This window comes from Callorhinus ursinus, unplaced genomic scaffold (assembly GCF_003265705.2).
Source record: "Callorhinus ursinus isolate GAN/ISIS: 27379988/994484 unplaced genomic scaffold, GSC_fseal_2.0 scaffold56, whole genome shotgun sequence".
Taxonomy (NCBI): domain Eukaryota; kingdom Metazoa; phylum Chordata; class Mammalia; order Carnivora; family Otariidae; genus Callorhinus; species Callorhinus ursinus.
This window is the reverse complement of record NW_027397118.1, coordinates 5699271-5712962: the sequence shown is the minus strand read 5'-3', so window position 1 is coordinate 5712962 and position 13692 is coordinate 5699271. Positions and strand designations below refer to the sequence as shown.

General features: G+C 39.9%; 1 pseudogene; it reads left to right on the top strand.

Annotated features, from left to right (window-relative positions):
- Window positions 1-8017: 8017 nt before the first annotated feature.
- Window positions 8018-8214, top strand: LOC112809118 (small nucleolar RNA U3; annotated as a pseudogene).
- The last annotated feature ends 5478 nt before the right edge of the window (window positions 8215-13692 follow it).

Here is a 13692-nt window from a genome sequence, read left to right as displayed (position 1 = left end):
AGCAATGAAAGAAGGACAAATATAAGGGAGAGATATTAAGTCATGCTGTATTTTTATGGAAAGTAGATTCATGTGGGCATAAAAAATTCTCATTTGAGAACATAGAGAATATGGCAGAGGGCTCCACAGTGAAATGGCTGCCTGCCCACGCCTCTCCCAGCCATGCTCCAGCCCACAAAGAGCCTCCTCCACACATCTGGGTGGACCACCTAAGGAAGAGCAATCCACGATTCAAGCCTCAAGACCGATGTGGAGGAACCAGAATTCTCATATGCCACTAGTACAAAAGGAAAATGGTACAATCACTTCAGAGAATCATCTGGCAGTTTCTTATGTGAAACACATAATCCAGCCAGCCCAATCCTAGACATTTACCTGATAAAAATGAAAGCACAGGTCTACTCAAAAACTGCACGAACGTTCACAGCAGCTTTATTTGAAATACCCAAAAACTAGAAATGTCTAACCAGAGGAAGATGGGAAAACAAAGTATGGTGCAGCCTGCCCAGGCCACCACCATAAAGCATCACAGGCTGGGTGGCTAAAACAACAGAAATTTACTGTGTCAGAGTCCTGGAGGCAGGAACTCCAGGATCAGAATGTTAGCATGTCCAGTCCCAGTGAGAGCTCTCTTCCTGGTCTGCGAAGGCCACCTAATTGCTGGGCCCTCACACGGCCATTTGACAACATGTGCACAAGGAGAGAGAGAAGACTCTTCCTCTTCTTATAAGGCCATCAATCCTACGGATTAGAGCCCCACCCTTCTGACCTTTTTTAATCTTACTCTGCTCCTAAAAGCCCTGTCTGCAAATACAGTCATGTTGGGGGGTAGGGCTCCAACATATGATTACAGGGAACACAATTCAGTCCATGGCACCATAAAATGGAATACTACTCAGCAACAAAGAAATGGAAGTACTGATCCACCCAACAATACAGATGAATCTCAAACTAATTATTCTGAAAGAAACCAGAAACTTCTCCATATAAATATGCACTGTATGATTCCATTTAAATAATTCACAGAAATTATACATACAATATATAGAAATGTATAGAAAATGCAAGCTAGGGGCGCCTGGGTGGCTCAGTCCGTTAAGCGTCTGCTTTCAGCTCGGGTCATGATCCCAGGGTCCTGGGATTGAGCCCCACATCGGGCTCCCTACTGAGTGGACAGCCTGCTTCTCCTTCTTCCTCTGCTTGTGCTCTCTCACTCTCTCTCAAATAAATAAATAAAATCTTTAAAAAAAAAAAACACAAAAAAAGAAAAGGCAAGCTAATATATTGTGATAAAAGTGATAGACCAGTTGCTGCCAAGAGAAGGGGGAATGACAATGACGAATAGGGAAACTTTGGGGGATGATAGCTGTGTTCATTACCTTGATTGTAGTGCCAGTCATCACATGTCAAAACTGAAGTTGTACATTTTAAATATGTGCAGTGTATTTACTATATATCAATATTACACATCAATAATCATACATCAATAAAGCTGAAAAAAATCCAAGCTTTTTTCCCATTTCATTTTTTCCCTCCGTAATATCAATGTGTTTTTTCTTTCCTTTTTTTTTTAGAGTTTACTTATTTATTTATTTTTAAGTAATCTCTACACCCAATGTGGGGCTCAAACTCACAACCCCAAGATCAAGAGTCACATGGTCTTTCGACTGAGCCAGCCACACGCCCCAACATCAAAGTGTTTTCAATGTGTTCCAAGTTTTAGCACTGGTAAGAAATCATGCAGATTCTGATGTCTTTACCTGGAGAGAACCTTACACATCTATTCAAAGACAGTCCGTCGAAACACTTCCCCACTATTTCAAATTAAATGTACATGTCACTCCCAAAGCCTCCAGGAATGCTAGTACGATTATTTTTAACTTGTTACTATTGTATCTCAATTACTTCAACTTATTAGACAGCTGATCTATTAAGTTCTCAGGGTAGGACCCACTGGGGATAAATTTTAAAATTAAAAAGATTTTTAAGAATCTACTCTTAGAAGTTCCATCATAATTTCAAATTTCACTAAAAACAATTTGAATTTTAACACTCCTCTGGAGAAATTTCAATCAAGCCTCCAGAAATAGGAAAAGAATAGTACCATGGCACTGTCAAAGGACACAAACCAAAAAAAGTCATAGGTTTCCTCTATGATATTCTAAAAAAAAAAAACAGGGTGAATACACAGCTAAACACAGTGTCACCATGCAGTTCAGCAATCACACCCAACTGATTTGAAAACGTATGTCCACATAAAAACCTCCCCATGAATGTTTATAGCAGCTTTATTCATAATGGCCAAAAACTGGAAGCAACCAAGATGCCCTTGAATAGGTGACATAGATAAACAAACTGGTACATCCAGACACTGAATTTTATTAAGTGATAAAAAGAAAAGAGCTATCAAGCCACAAAAAGACTTGACTAAATCTTAAATGCATATTGCTAAGTGAAAGAAGCCAGTCTAAACAGCCTACATACTATATGGTTCCAATTATAAGACATTCTAGAAAAAGCAAAACTATACAGATGGGTGAAAAGATCAGTGGTTGCCAGAGGTTTGACCCGATGGAATTGAATAGGTGAAGCACAGGGGTTTTTTCCAGGCAGGGAAATTATTCTGCATGAAACAGTGATGGTGGATACATGACACTATGCATTTGTCAAAACCCATTGAACTTCACAGCATAAAGAGTGAACCTTAATGTATGCAGATTTTAACAAATCATTTAGAAGTCGAGAGAATCCCAGGATGGAATACAGAACGTGACAAAACAATTACAAATTGTCTATGAATGTATGAAACAACCTCACAGAAGGAAGGGAGGGAAAAGGTAGGAGCTCACCTTTGTACAGCTTTGCAGAGAACCAGGTGGGAAAGGATTTGGCCCACGGCTGTAGCTTTCCAACCCTTGCTCTAAAGCCTAATGAGGCCCTCAAGTGGTAACTTTCAGAAGCCTATAAAAGGAGGGCCATGTGATGTGGGATCCATGCCACAGGGAAGAAGGCCAGACCCACGGCTTTGCCCGCATCTGGTCCAGAGTCAATGCCAAAGTCCTGATCCGGACTTAAACGATACCTAACGCCCAGCCCCCACCCTTCCACAGCTCCCCCACCCCCACCACCAGTCTGACCTAATTCTCTACTTCCACGGGCACTCCTGGGGGGCTCCCCCCATGGCAACTGGCATGCCTTCTAGTTGCTACCTTTAGAAGGGCCTTGCCCCTTGTGCGTCGCACTGTCTTAAAACACTTCCCCCCCACACACACAAATACCCACATGGCAAGCTCCCCCGCTTCCATCCAGGGTTCTGCCCAAATGTCACCTTTTCTGTTGGGCCCTCCCTCACCTTCCACACCACCTGTGCTCCCTGCCCTCTGACCCAGCTTCACTTTTCTCCATGTCACTCATCAACACACACACACACACACACACACGCTTTAAAAATAAGCTTTATTTTTTACAACACTTCTAGATTTTCAGAAAAATTGTAAAGACAGTACTATATAAGAAAGTTCCCATATAACCTACACTTAGTTTCCCCAATTATTAACATCTTACATTTGGACTACATTTGTTATAATTAGTGAACCAATATTGACACACTATTATTAAAAGAAGTCCATACTTTATTCTGATTTCCTCAGTTTTTACATACTGTATTTCTTTCTGGTCCAGGATACCACATTTCATTTTTTGGTCATGTCTCCCTAGGCTCCTCTTGGCTGAAGCAGTTTCTCAGATCTTCCTTGTTTTTGATGACCTCGACAGTGTGGAGGAGCACTGGTCACATACTACATATTTTTATTTATTTGTGTATTATCTCATCCCAAGCAGGAAGGTAAATTTCTAGAAGACAGGGATTTTTGTCTGTTTACGGTTTCCCCAGCAACTGGAACAGGGCTTGCCACAATGTAAGTGTTCAATGGGTAACTGCAGAATGAATGAATTTGCTAAAATGAATGATTTTTTTAAAACACTAAATTCCCTAGACCTTCAGGTTTCATAGAGCCCAGCCCTTCTCATTTAGCACATGAAGACAATTAGGTCTTAAAGGGTTAAGTAACTTTCTTTTTCTTTTTTTTTTTTTAAGGATTTTATTTATTTGACAGAGAGAGACACAGCGAGAGAGGGAACACAAGCAGGGGGAGTGGGAGAGGGAGAAGCAGGCTTCCCGCCAAGCAGAGAGCCTGATGTGGGGCTCAATCCCAGTACCCTGGGATCATGACCTGAGCTGAAGGCAGATGCTTAACAACTGAGCCACCCCGGCGCCCCCCTTTCCTTTGGTTTTTAAGATTTATTTATTTATTTGAGGGAGAGAGAGAGAGGGAGAGAGAATGCAAACAGCAGGGGGGGTAGAGGGAGAGGGAGAGAATCCTCAAGCTGACTCCTTGCCAAGCACAGGGCTCAATCCCACAACCCTGCGATCATGACTTGAGCTGAAATCAAGAGTTGGATGCTCAACCGACTAGGCCATCCAGGCACCCCAGGTTAGGTAACTTTCAAGTTACAGGAACCAGAACTAGAACCTCCTTGACCTTTTGTGACTGCCACAACCAGAAAACCAATATTTGACTGTACACAAGGACCCCTCAACCACTGTCGGTCTGACACTTCAAGTTGCCCACAGGGAACTTGGGAGCTGATACTCATTCTCAGCAACCTCAACAGCTTTTTTTTGCATAACGGTGTTTATCTGGGTCAATGACTTGAATATTTTATTGCATTTTTGCCTTATTATTTTATAAACATAAGGGAAAAAACAAAGGGAAAAAAATGCTGACACCACTAATTAGGAGAAGTCATCTAGCAGGTGACAAACAGAAGTGAGATCTTTTAGGTCAAATCAGATTCTACCGTAGGCCTTGGCTGATCACCTGAAACCAACACCAAGTGCTAGAAAACCCTATGAATGACTGTGTAAACGGAGAGATGTGAATACCCTGCCACGATAGATACTATTTTTTCCTCATTCCTTATCTTTTCAGGAAAAGATATCAAGGATTCCTTCCACTCATTATACCTGTATGGTAACATTTCAACATGTGCTTTAGTGATAACCAAATAGGAATCCAATAATTGTTGGGTAAAATCTGCTAAGCATGAACTTGAAATGTATACTTTCAGAACTCACCCAGAGCCTAAACATAGCATGGTCTAAATAAATACTTGCAGAACACATGAAGATGAGGTGATTCAAAACTTTATCAGAAATGAACAATATGGGGGGGAGCTTGGATGGCTCTGTCAGTTTAAGCATCCGACACTTGATTTCAGCTCAGGTCATGATCTCAGGGTCATGAGACTGTGCCCCACGTCAGGCTCTGCAGTGGGCGTGCAGTCTGCTTAAGATTCTCTCTCTCTCTCCCTCTGCCCCTGCCCCCTACTCTCTCTAAAAACAGAAAAAAAAATGCTGCATAAACATGGAAAAATTATTTCTAGTGCTTCTACTCTTCTATATATTCCACACAAATACTAGATATTAAAGCAAATGCTCTTTAGATACAGAGAAGTGTTCTTTGCCAAACCTGTATTCTGGGAAAGTTTATAAACTTCAAGCATATCAAACAGATAGACTTAGGAAAATTCTACTTATGTGTTTTTTACTCTATCTTCTTCCAAAAGCCTTAAGGGTGCTACCTAAGAAAGTTGATTCATATATGTTAACATCTCATTAAGCAGTATGATTGGGATATAAGATAGTTCATACACACACACACACACGTAGTATCAAAGCTTTTCATGTTAAGCTTTTTCTATTTCATTATTTTTATCTTTCTTCAAAGATTTTATTTATTTATTTATGAGCGAGACCACGTGTGCACGAGCACAAGCAGGGGGGAGGGGCAGAGGGAGAAGCAGACTTCCTGCTGAGCAGGGAGCCCCACTCTTGACTCCATCCTAGGACCCCCAGATCATGACCTGAAACAAAGGCAGACGCCCAACCGACTGAGCCACACAGGTGCCCCATCTTTATCTAATCTTTCTAAAATGTACTAGACCCATCTCATCCTTCCTTAACAACTGCAAGTCTTTCATCATTTGTCTGTTTGTTGGCTAGTCCAGGTCAGTTATGACCATCACTCCCATATTTTCTCAAATATAAGACTTGTACTTTTTCTCTTTCATATATGAAATTAGGGATCCTTCTTACAATAATATATACATTTGATGTTGTGTGTTTTCCTTTTAAAACCTACTATTGGGGCGCCTGGGTGGTCATTAAGCGTCTGCCTTCAGCTCAGGTCATGATCCCAGGGTCCTGGGATTGAGCCCCCCATCGGGCTCCCTGCTCAGTGGGAAGCCTGCTTCTCCCTCTCCCAATCCCCCTGCTTGTGTTCCCTCTCTCGCTGTCTCTCTCTCTGTGTCAAATAAATAAATAAAATCCTTTTTAAAAAATTAAAATTAAAATTAAAAAAACAAAAGCTACTATTAAAGGTGGCTCAGTAGATTAAGCAGCTGCCTTTGGCCCCCCCGGTCATGATCCCCAGGTCCTGGAATCAAGGCCCAGGTCAGGCTCCCTGGTGAGCGGGGTGTCTGCTTCTTCCTCTCCCTCTGCCCCTCGCCCTGCTTATGTGTTCTCTCTCACTTGCTCTCTCTCTAATAAATAAAATCTTTAAAAATAAATAAACGAATGACATCACAAGATGCAATTGGCATGGACTGTGGGAAACTCTAGAAGACAAAGGACCTGCTTCTTCAATAACGACAAAATATTTTAAAAAATAAAACATGAAGGAACCTATAGATTTAAGACTTAAGAGACATCAACTGCTACAGAACATTCCACCCAACAATAACAGAATATATATTTTTCAAGTGCACAATGAACATTCCCAAGGATAGACCATGTTAGGTCACAAAACAAGTCTTAATAAATTCAAAAACATTGAGATCATAAAGAGTATCTTTTTCTGATCACAATAGAATGAAATTAGACATCAACAGTTGAAGAAAAACTGAAAAATCCTAAAAATGGAGAAATTCACACCCTTTTAAACACCAATGGGTCAAAGAAACCACAGTGAAAAATCAGAAAATACTCTGAGACAATGAAAATGAAAACAACATAGCAAAACTGAGATGCAGTGAAAGTAATGCTAAGAGAAAAATGTATAGCTGTAAACATTTACATTAAAAAAGATCTCAAATCAACAACCTAACTTCACCACTTAAGGAACTAGACAAAGAAGAACAAATAACCCAAAGCTAGGAGGAGGAAGGAAATAATAAAGATTAGAGCAGAGATAAATAAAATAAAGACTAGAAAAACAATACAGAAAAATCGATAAAATGAAGAGTTGGTTCTTTGAAAAGATCAACAAAGATGATAAACCTTTAGCTGGATTAAAAAAGAAAAAAAAAGAACACACAAATAACTAAAATCAGATGTAAAAGAGAGAACATTACCACCAGTTTCACATAAATAAAAAGGATTATAAGAGAGTACTATGAGAGCCCCTGGGTGGTGCAGTCAGTTGAGCGTCTGACTCTTGGTTTCAGCTCAGGTCATGATCTCAGGGACATGATCTCGGGGTTGTGGGATTGAGCCCCATGTGGGGCTCAGCACAGTCGGCTTGGGATTCTCTCTCCCTCTGCCCCTCCCACTCATGGACGCTCTCTCTCGCTCTCAAAAATAAATTTTAAAAAAAGAGACAGAGGGGTGCCTGGTAGCTCAGTTGTTAAGTGTCTGCCTTCGGCTCAGGTCATGATCCCAGGGTCCTGGGATTGAGCCCCGCATCAGGCTCCCTGCTCTGCGGGAAGCCTGCTTCTCCCTCTCCCACTCCCCCTGCTTGTGTTCCTGCTCTTGCTATCTCTCTCTGTCAAATAAATAAATAAAATCTTAAAAAAAAGAGAGAGAGAGAGTACTATGAGCAATTATACACAATAAATTGTATAACCTAGAAGAAATGCACAAATTCCTAGAAATACACAATCTACCAAGACCGAGTCATGAACAAATAAAAAATCTGAATAGATCTGTAACTAGTAAGAAGACGGAAAACTCCATAAAAAGACTATACTTTCAGGGACCATTTCTATAGTTTGTTACTAGAGAAGTTTCTCTGAATGTATAGAGTACCGAAAACAATGAGGAGGGAGTGTAGCATTCTCTCCTGAGCATGAAGCCAGCTCTGGGTGTTGCTTCTGCGGCTGCTTTTGCCATAGTTGACTGTTCTCTTCCTTTGGGAGAGCAAGCGGAAAACAGAAACAAAAACAAACAAACAATCTCCATAAAGAACACTCAAAACCAGATGGCTTCACTGGTGAATTCCATCAACCATTTAAAGAAGTAACAGATCTTTCTCAAACTCTTCCAAAAAAACCAAAGAGAAGGGAACACTTTCCAACTCATTCTATGAAGCCAGCATTACCCTCATACCAAAGCCAAAGACACTACAAGAAAACTGTAAATCAATGTCCTTTATAAACACTGCTGCAAAAATCGTCCAAAAAATACTAACAATCGGGATTCAACAGTACATTAAAATGATTATACACCATAACCAAGCACAATTTATTCCTTTAATGCAAGGATGGTTCAACATATGAAAATAAATCAGTGTGATACTCCATACTAACAGGATGAAGGAAAAATTCACATGATCTCAACTGATGCAGGAAGCACTTGACAAAATTCAACATCCTTTCATGATAAAAAAAAAGTATTCTACAACCACTTTACAAACTAAAAACACAAGTAAACTACCTCAACATAATAAAATCTATATACGAAAAGCCCAAAGCTAACATCATGCTCAAGGGTGAGGCTGCAGGCTTTTCCTCTAAGACCTGGAACAAGACAAACACGTCCACTTTCACCACTTCTTTCCAACATAAGACCGTAAGTCCTAGCCACAGCAAATAAGCAAGAGAAAGAAATAAAAGGCATCCAAATTGGAAAAGAAGTAAAATTATCTCTGTTGATGGCATGTTATATATTTAGGGAAAACCCTATAAAGCATTGCACCAAAAACAACTTTAAAAAACCTGTTAGAATAATAAACAAATTAAGCTAAATTGTAGGACACAAAATCAACTTGCAAAAACCAGTTGCAATTCTATATACTACCAATGAACAATAGGAAAGAAAATTAAGAAAACAATTCCATTTACAATAGCAACAAAAACAATATTTACAAATAAACTTAAACAAAGAGGTCAAAACTATATACACTGAAAACTATGAACTGTTGTTGAAAGAAGTTAAAGAAGACACCAGTAAGTAGAAAGATATCCCATCTTCATGAGTTGGAACAGTTAGTATTATTAAGATGTCAATACTACCTGAAAAAATCTACAGATTCAATGCAATTCCTATCAAAATCCCAATGACTTTTTTTGCAGAAGTTCATCCTAAATTTCATATGGAATTCCAAGGGACCCAAAATAACCAAAATAATCTTGAAAAAAAAAAAGAACAAAGTTGGAAGTTTCACACTTTCTGATTTCAAAACCTATTACAAAGTACAGTATTAAAAACAGTGTGGTGCTGTCATAAAAACATATACACAGACCAAAAGAACAGAACAGAAAGCCCAGAAATATACCTTCACATATAAGGGTTAAATAATTTTTTTTGAAAGTGCCAAGACCATTCAATGGGAAAAGGACAGTCTTTTCAAGAAACTGTGCCAGGAAAACTAGCATCCACATGCAAAAGAATGTTGGATCCTTTTGTCTTACACCATATACAAAAATTAACTCAAAGTGCATCAAAGATTTAAATATAAGACCTGAAGCTATTAAAGTCTTAGAAGAAATGGGGGAAAGTTTTGACACTGGATTTGGCAATGATCTCTTGGATGTGACACTAAAAGCAAAGACGACAAAAGAAAAAAACAGATAAATTGGACTATATCAAAATTAAAAACTTTTGCACATAAAAGATCACTATTACAGGGTGAAAAGGCAAGTCACAAAATGGGAGAAAATATCTACAAATCATATATCTGATATATCTGATATGCCAAATATATAAAAAATTCCTACAATTTAACAACAAAAAAACAAACAACCCAATCCAAAAATGGGCAAAGGACTTGAATAGACATTTTTCCAACAAGATGTGCAAACAGGCAATCAGCACCTAAAAAGATGTTCAATTTCACTAATCATCAGAGAAATGCAAATCAAAACCACAGTAAGGTACACCCAGCTGGCTCAGTTAGTAGAACATGCAACCCTTGATCTTGGGATTGTAAATTCAAGTCCCACACTGGGTGTAGAGCTTATTTAAAAAAAAAACAACAAAAAACCACACAATAAGATGTCACTTCACACCCATTAGGATGGATACTACCAACAAAACAGAAACAAGTACTGGTGGGGTTGTACAGCAGTTGGAATCTCTGTGCACTATTGGCGGGATGATAAAATGGTGCAACAGTTATGGAAAATAGTCAGCAGCTCCTCAAAAATTTAAAATTAGAACTTCCATATGATCCAGCAATCCCACTTCTGGGTATATATCCCAGAACTGCAATATCTAAGAGATATTTGCACATGCATGTGCATAGCCACATTATTCATAATTGCCAAGAAGTGGTAGCAATCCAAATGTCCATCAATGGAAGAACTGAGAAACAAAATGTGGTTTATACATACTGTATTTGTTAGTTCTCCAGAGAAACACAACCAATAGGATGTATACATAGAGATTTATTATAAGTAATTGGTTCATTTGACCACAGAGGCTGGCACGTGTAAAATCTGCAGGGTAAACTGGCAAGCTGGAGTCCTGAGAGCCAATGTTCCAGTATGAGTTTGAAGGTAGTCTGCTGAGAACTAGCAAGAACTGATGTGGCAGATGAAGTCCAAAGGCAGTCTACTGAAGAAATCTCAATTGCTGAAGGAGATGGATCTTTTTTGTTCTCTTCAGGCCTTTAACTGATTGGAGGAGGCCCATTCATATATTGGAAGGCAATCTCTTTTATTCAAAGCCCACCAATTTAAATATTACTCTGCTCCACAAACACCCTCACAGAAATACTCAGAACAATGTTTGAACAAATACCTGGGTACCACATGATCTAGCCAAGTTAATATATAAAATTAACCATCATACATACAATGGAATATTATGCTGTCTTAAAAGGAAATCCTGTCACATGTTACAACATGTTATGAACCTTGAGAACATTATGCTAACTGAAATAAATCAGTCACAAAAGTACAATTATATGATTTCACTTATATGAGGTAACTAAATGTAGGGTAAGTGCCTGACATTAAGCTTCTGATTGCCAAGACATCCATTTCAAAGACATCATCTTGAATAAACATATTGCCAGGTATATGACACAGCCACTAGGTAAAACAACCAGATTAGAAACTAGGTTACCCGTGAAATTCCCCTTACAGAAAAATGCTGTGTAACTTAGATAACTGACCACTTGAGTGAACCTGCTTCCACTCTCCCATGCCCTCATTTCTGCTCTTCCACTTCAAATTAGCCAATAATGAGTGACCCCTCAAAAGCCCAGACTTTCCACCCGCAGACCCTAATAAAGTCAGAGCCCCAGCTCCTCCCTCTCTCCCCTCTCTACTTGGGACCTTACATGCACCATGTACCCTCCAGGACTTGCAAGTACTAAATCCTGTTCCTCAAAATTCCCTGATTGTTTTTGTGGAGGTGCACCCTGTGATCATTAAGAACCAAAAGGGTCAGTCTAGTCACAGCCCGGGCCCCCCTGGGGGAAATATCAGTGGAGCTCGCTGTAAGAGAGGCCCGGAGAGTGCCTCAGGCATTCCTAGCTGAGAGCATCACCATCAAGAGGTGGGGTGGAACGCAACACTAAAGGAGTCAAATTTATACAAATAGGAAGTAGAATGATGGTTATCAAAAGCTGGGAAGGGGGCAAGGGGACTTACTGTTTAATAGGTACAGAGTTTCAGGGCACCTGCGTGGCTTAGCCAGTTAAATGTCTGCCTTTGGCTCAGGTCAGATTCCTAGGATCAAGCCTCGTGTCAGGCTCTCTGCTCAGTGGGGAGGCTGCTTCTCCCTCTCCCTGTCCCCCTGCCCCTCCCCCTGCTCACACCCTCCAGCTCTTTCAAATAAATAAAATCTTTTAAATTTTTTTTTAAGATTTTATTATTTATTTGAGAGAGAGAGGGATAGAGTACAAGCAGGCGGAGCAGCAGAGAGAGAGGGAGAAGCAGGCTCCCCGCCGAGCAGGGAGCCCGATGTGGGGCTCGATCCCAGGACCCCGGGACCACGACCCGAGCCGAAGACAGACGCTCAACCGACTGAGCCATCCAGGCGCCCCTCAAATAAATAAAATCTTTTTAAAAAAATGGTTAAAATGGTAATTTTTATGTTATATATATTTTACCCAATAAGAGAGATGTCAACTAAATGTAATATGTAGGCTTTATTTAGATCTCAATTCAAATTAAATAACTATAAGGTAATCAAGAAAATATAGTGTCTAGATATTTAATGATATTAAATTATTGATTTGGGGGAGTTATATATTAGTAAACAGAGACTATGTAATAAAAACAGAGTTCTTAACTTCTAGAAATACATATTGAAATATAAATATACAGATCTGTTCTCTGAGATTTGCTTCAAAATAATTTCAAGCTGGGGTGAGGAGCAAGACTAGACCCAAGACTAGCCTAGAGTCAGTAATACTGGAATAAAGTGATGGGTACAGAGCGGTATATTACACTGTTTCTCTACTTCTGCTTATGTTTGAAAAAAAAAGGGTTGTTTTTGTTGTTATTGTTTTTAATGAATGGCATCCTAGAATTAAAGAAATAGAGTAACAGTGCCATCCCATCACGGAGCAATGCTCTCAGGTACTGCTGAGACCACTGGTCCTAATGGTCTGTGGCAGGCAGAATGGCCTACAGACACATCCACATCAAAATTGCTAGAGCTTCTGAATAGGTTAGCTTATGTGCCAAAGGGTCTTTAGAGACATGATTAAGGACATAGATGGGGGTACCACACTGAATATCTGGATGGGTCCAATGTAATCACAAGAGTCCTTAAAAGCAGAAAACCTTTCTGGGCTGCAGTTGGAGGAGCGATCTGAAACTTGGTAGGGACCGGCTCTGAAGAGAGAGGAAGGGATCTCAAGCCAGGAATGCCAGTGGCCTCTGGAAGCTACAAATGGCTCTCAGCTGACAGCCAGCAAGGAGATGGAGACCTCGGTCCTACAACTGCAAGGAACTACATTCTACCAACATTCTGAACAAGCAAGGACATGTGTGCTCTCTTACAACCTCTCAGGAGAGGAACACAGCCTGCTGACACCTTGATTTTAGGCTGGTGAGACCCAAGTTGCACTTCTGACCTATAGAACTGTAAGGTAACAAAGATTTCTTTTAAATTGCTAAATGTATGATAATCTAACATGGCAGAAATGGAAAACTAATACATGGTCCAAAACATCTATGACTTTTAATGTTTCTGTCTGCCTTTTACATTTTTTCCCCTACTTTCCTTTGGTATAAGCCTATAGTCTATGCTGCTTATTCACCACTTCAAATGTGCTATGGGTGTGTAAAGCAAATATACATTTGTTCATTCATTCAACACCAACTAGCAGCTAAAAGAGGAGCGCCTGCTCTGTATCAGGCAGGCAGTAAGCTGGACCCTAGGGCTGTTAATGGGGACCATCCTAAGAGACCGGTGTGTGTACCCAGACCTGCAGTTGTACGCACACTGGCTTTATC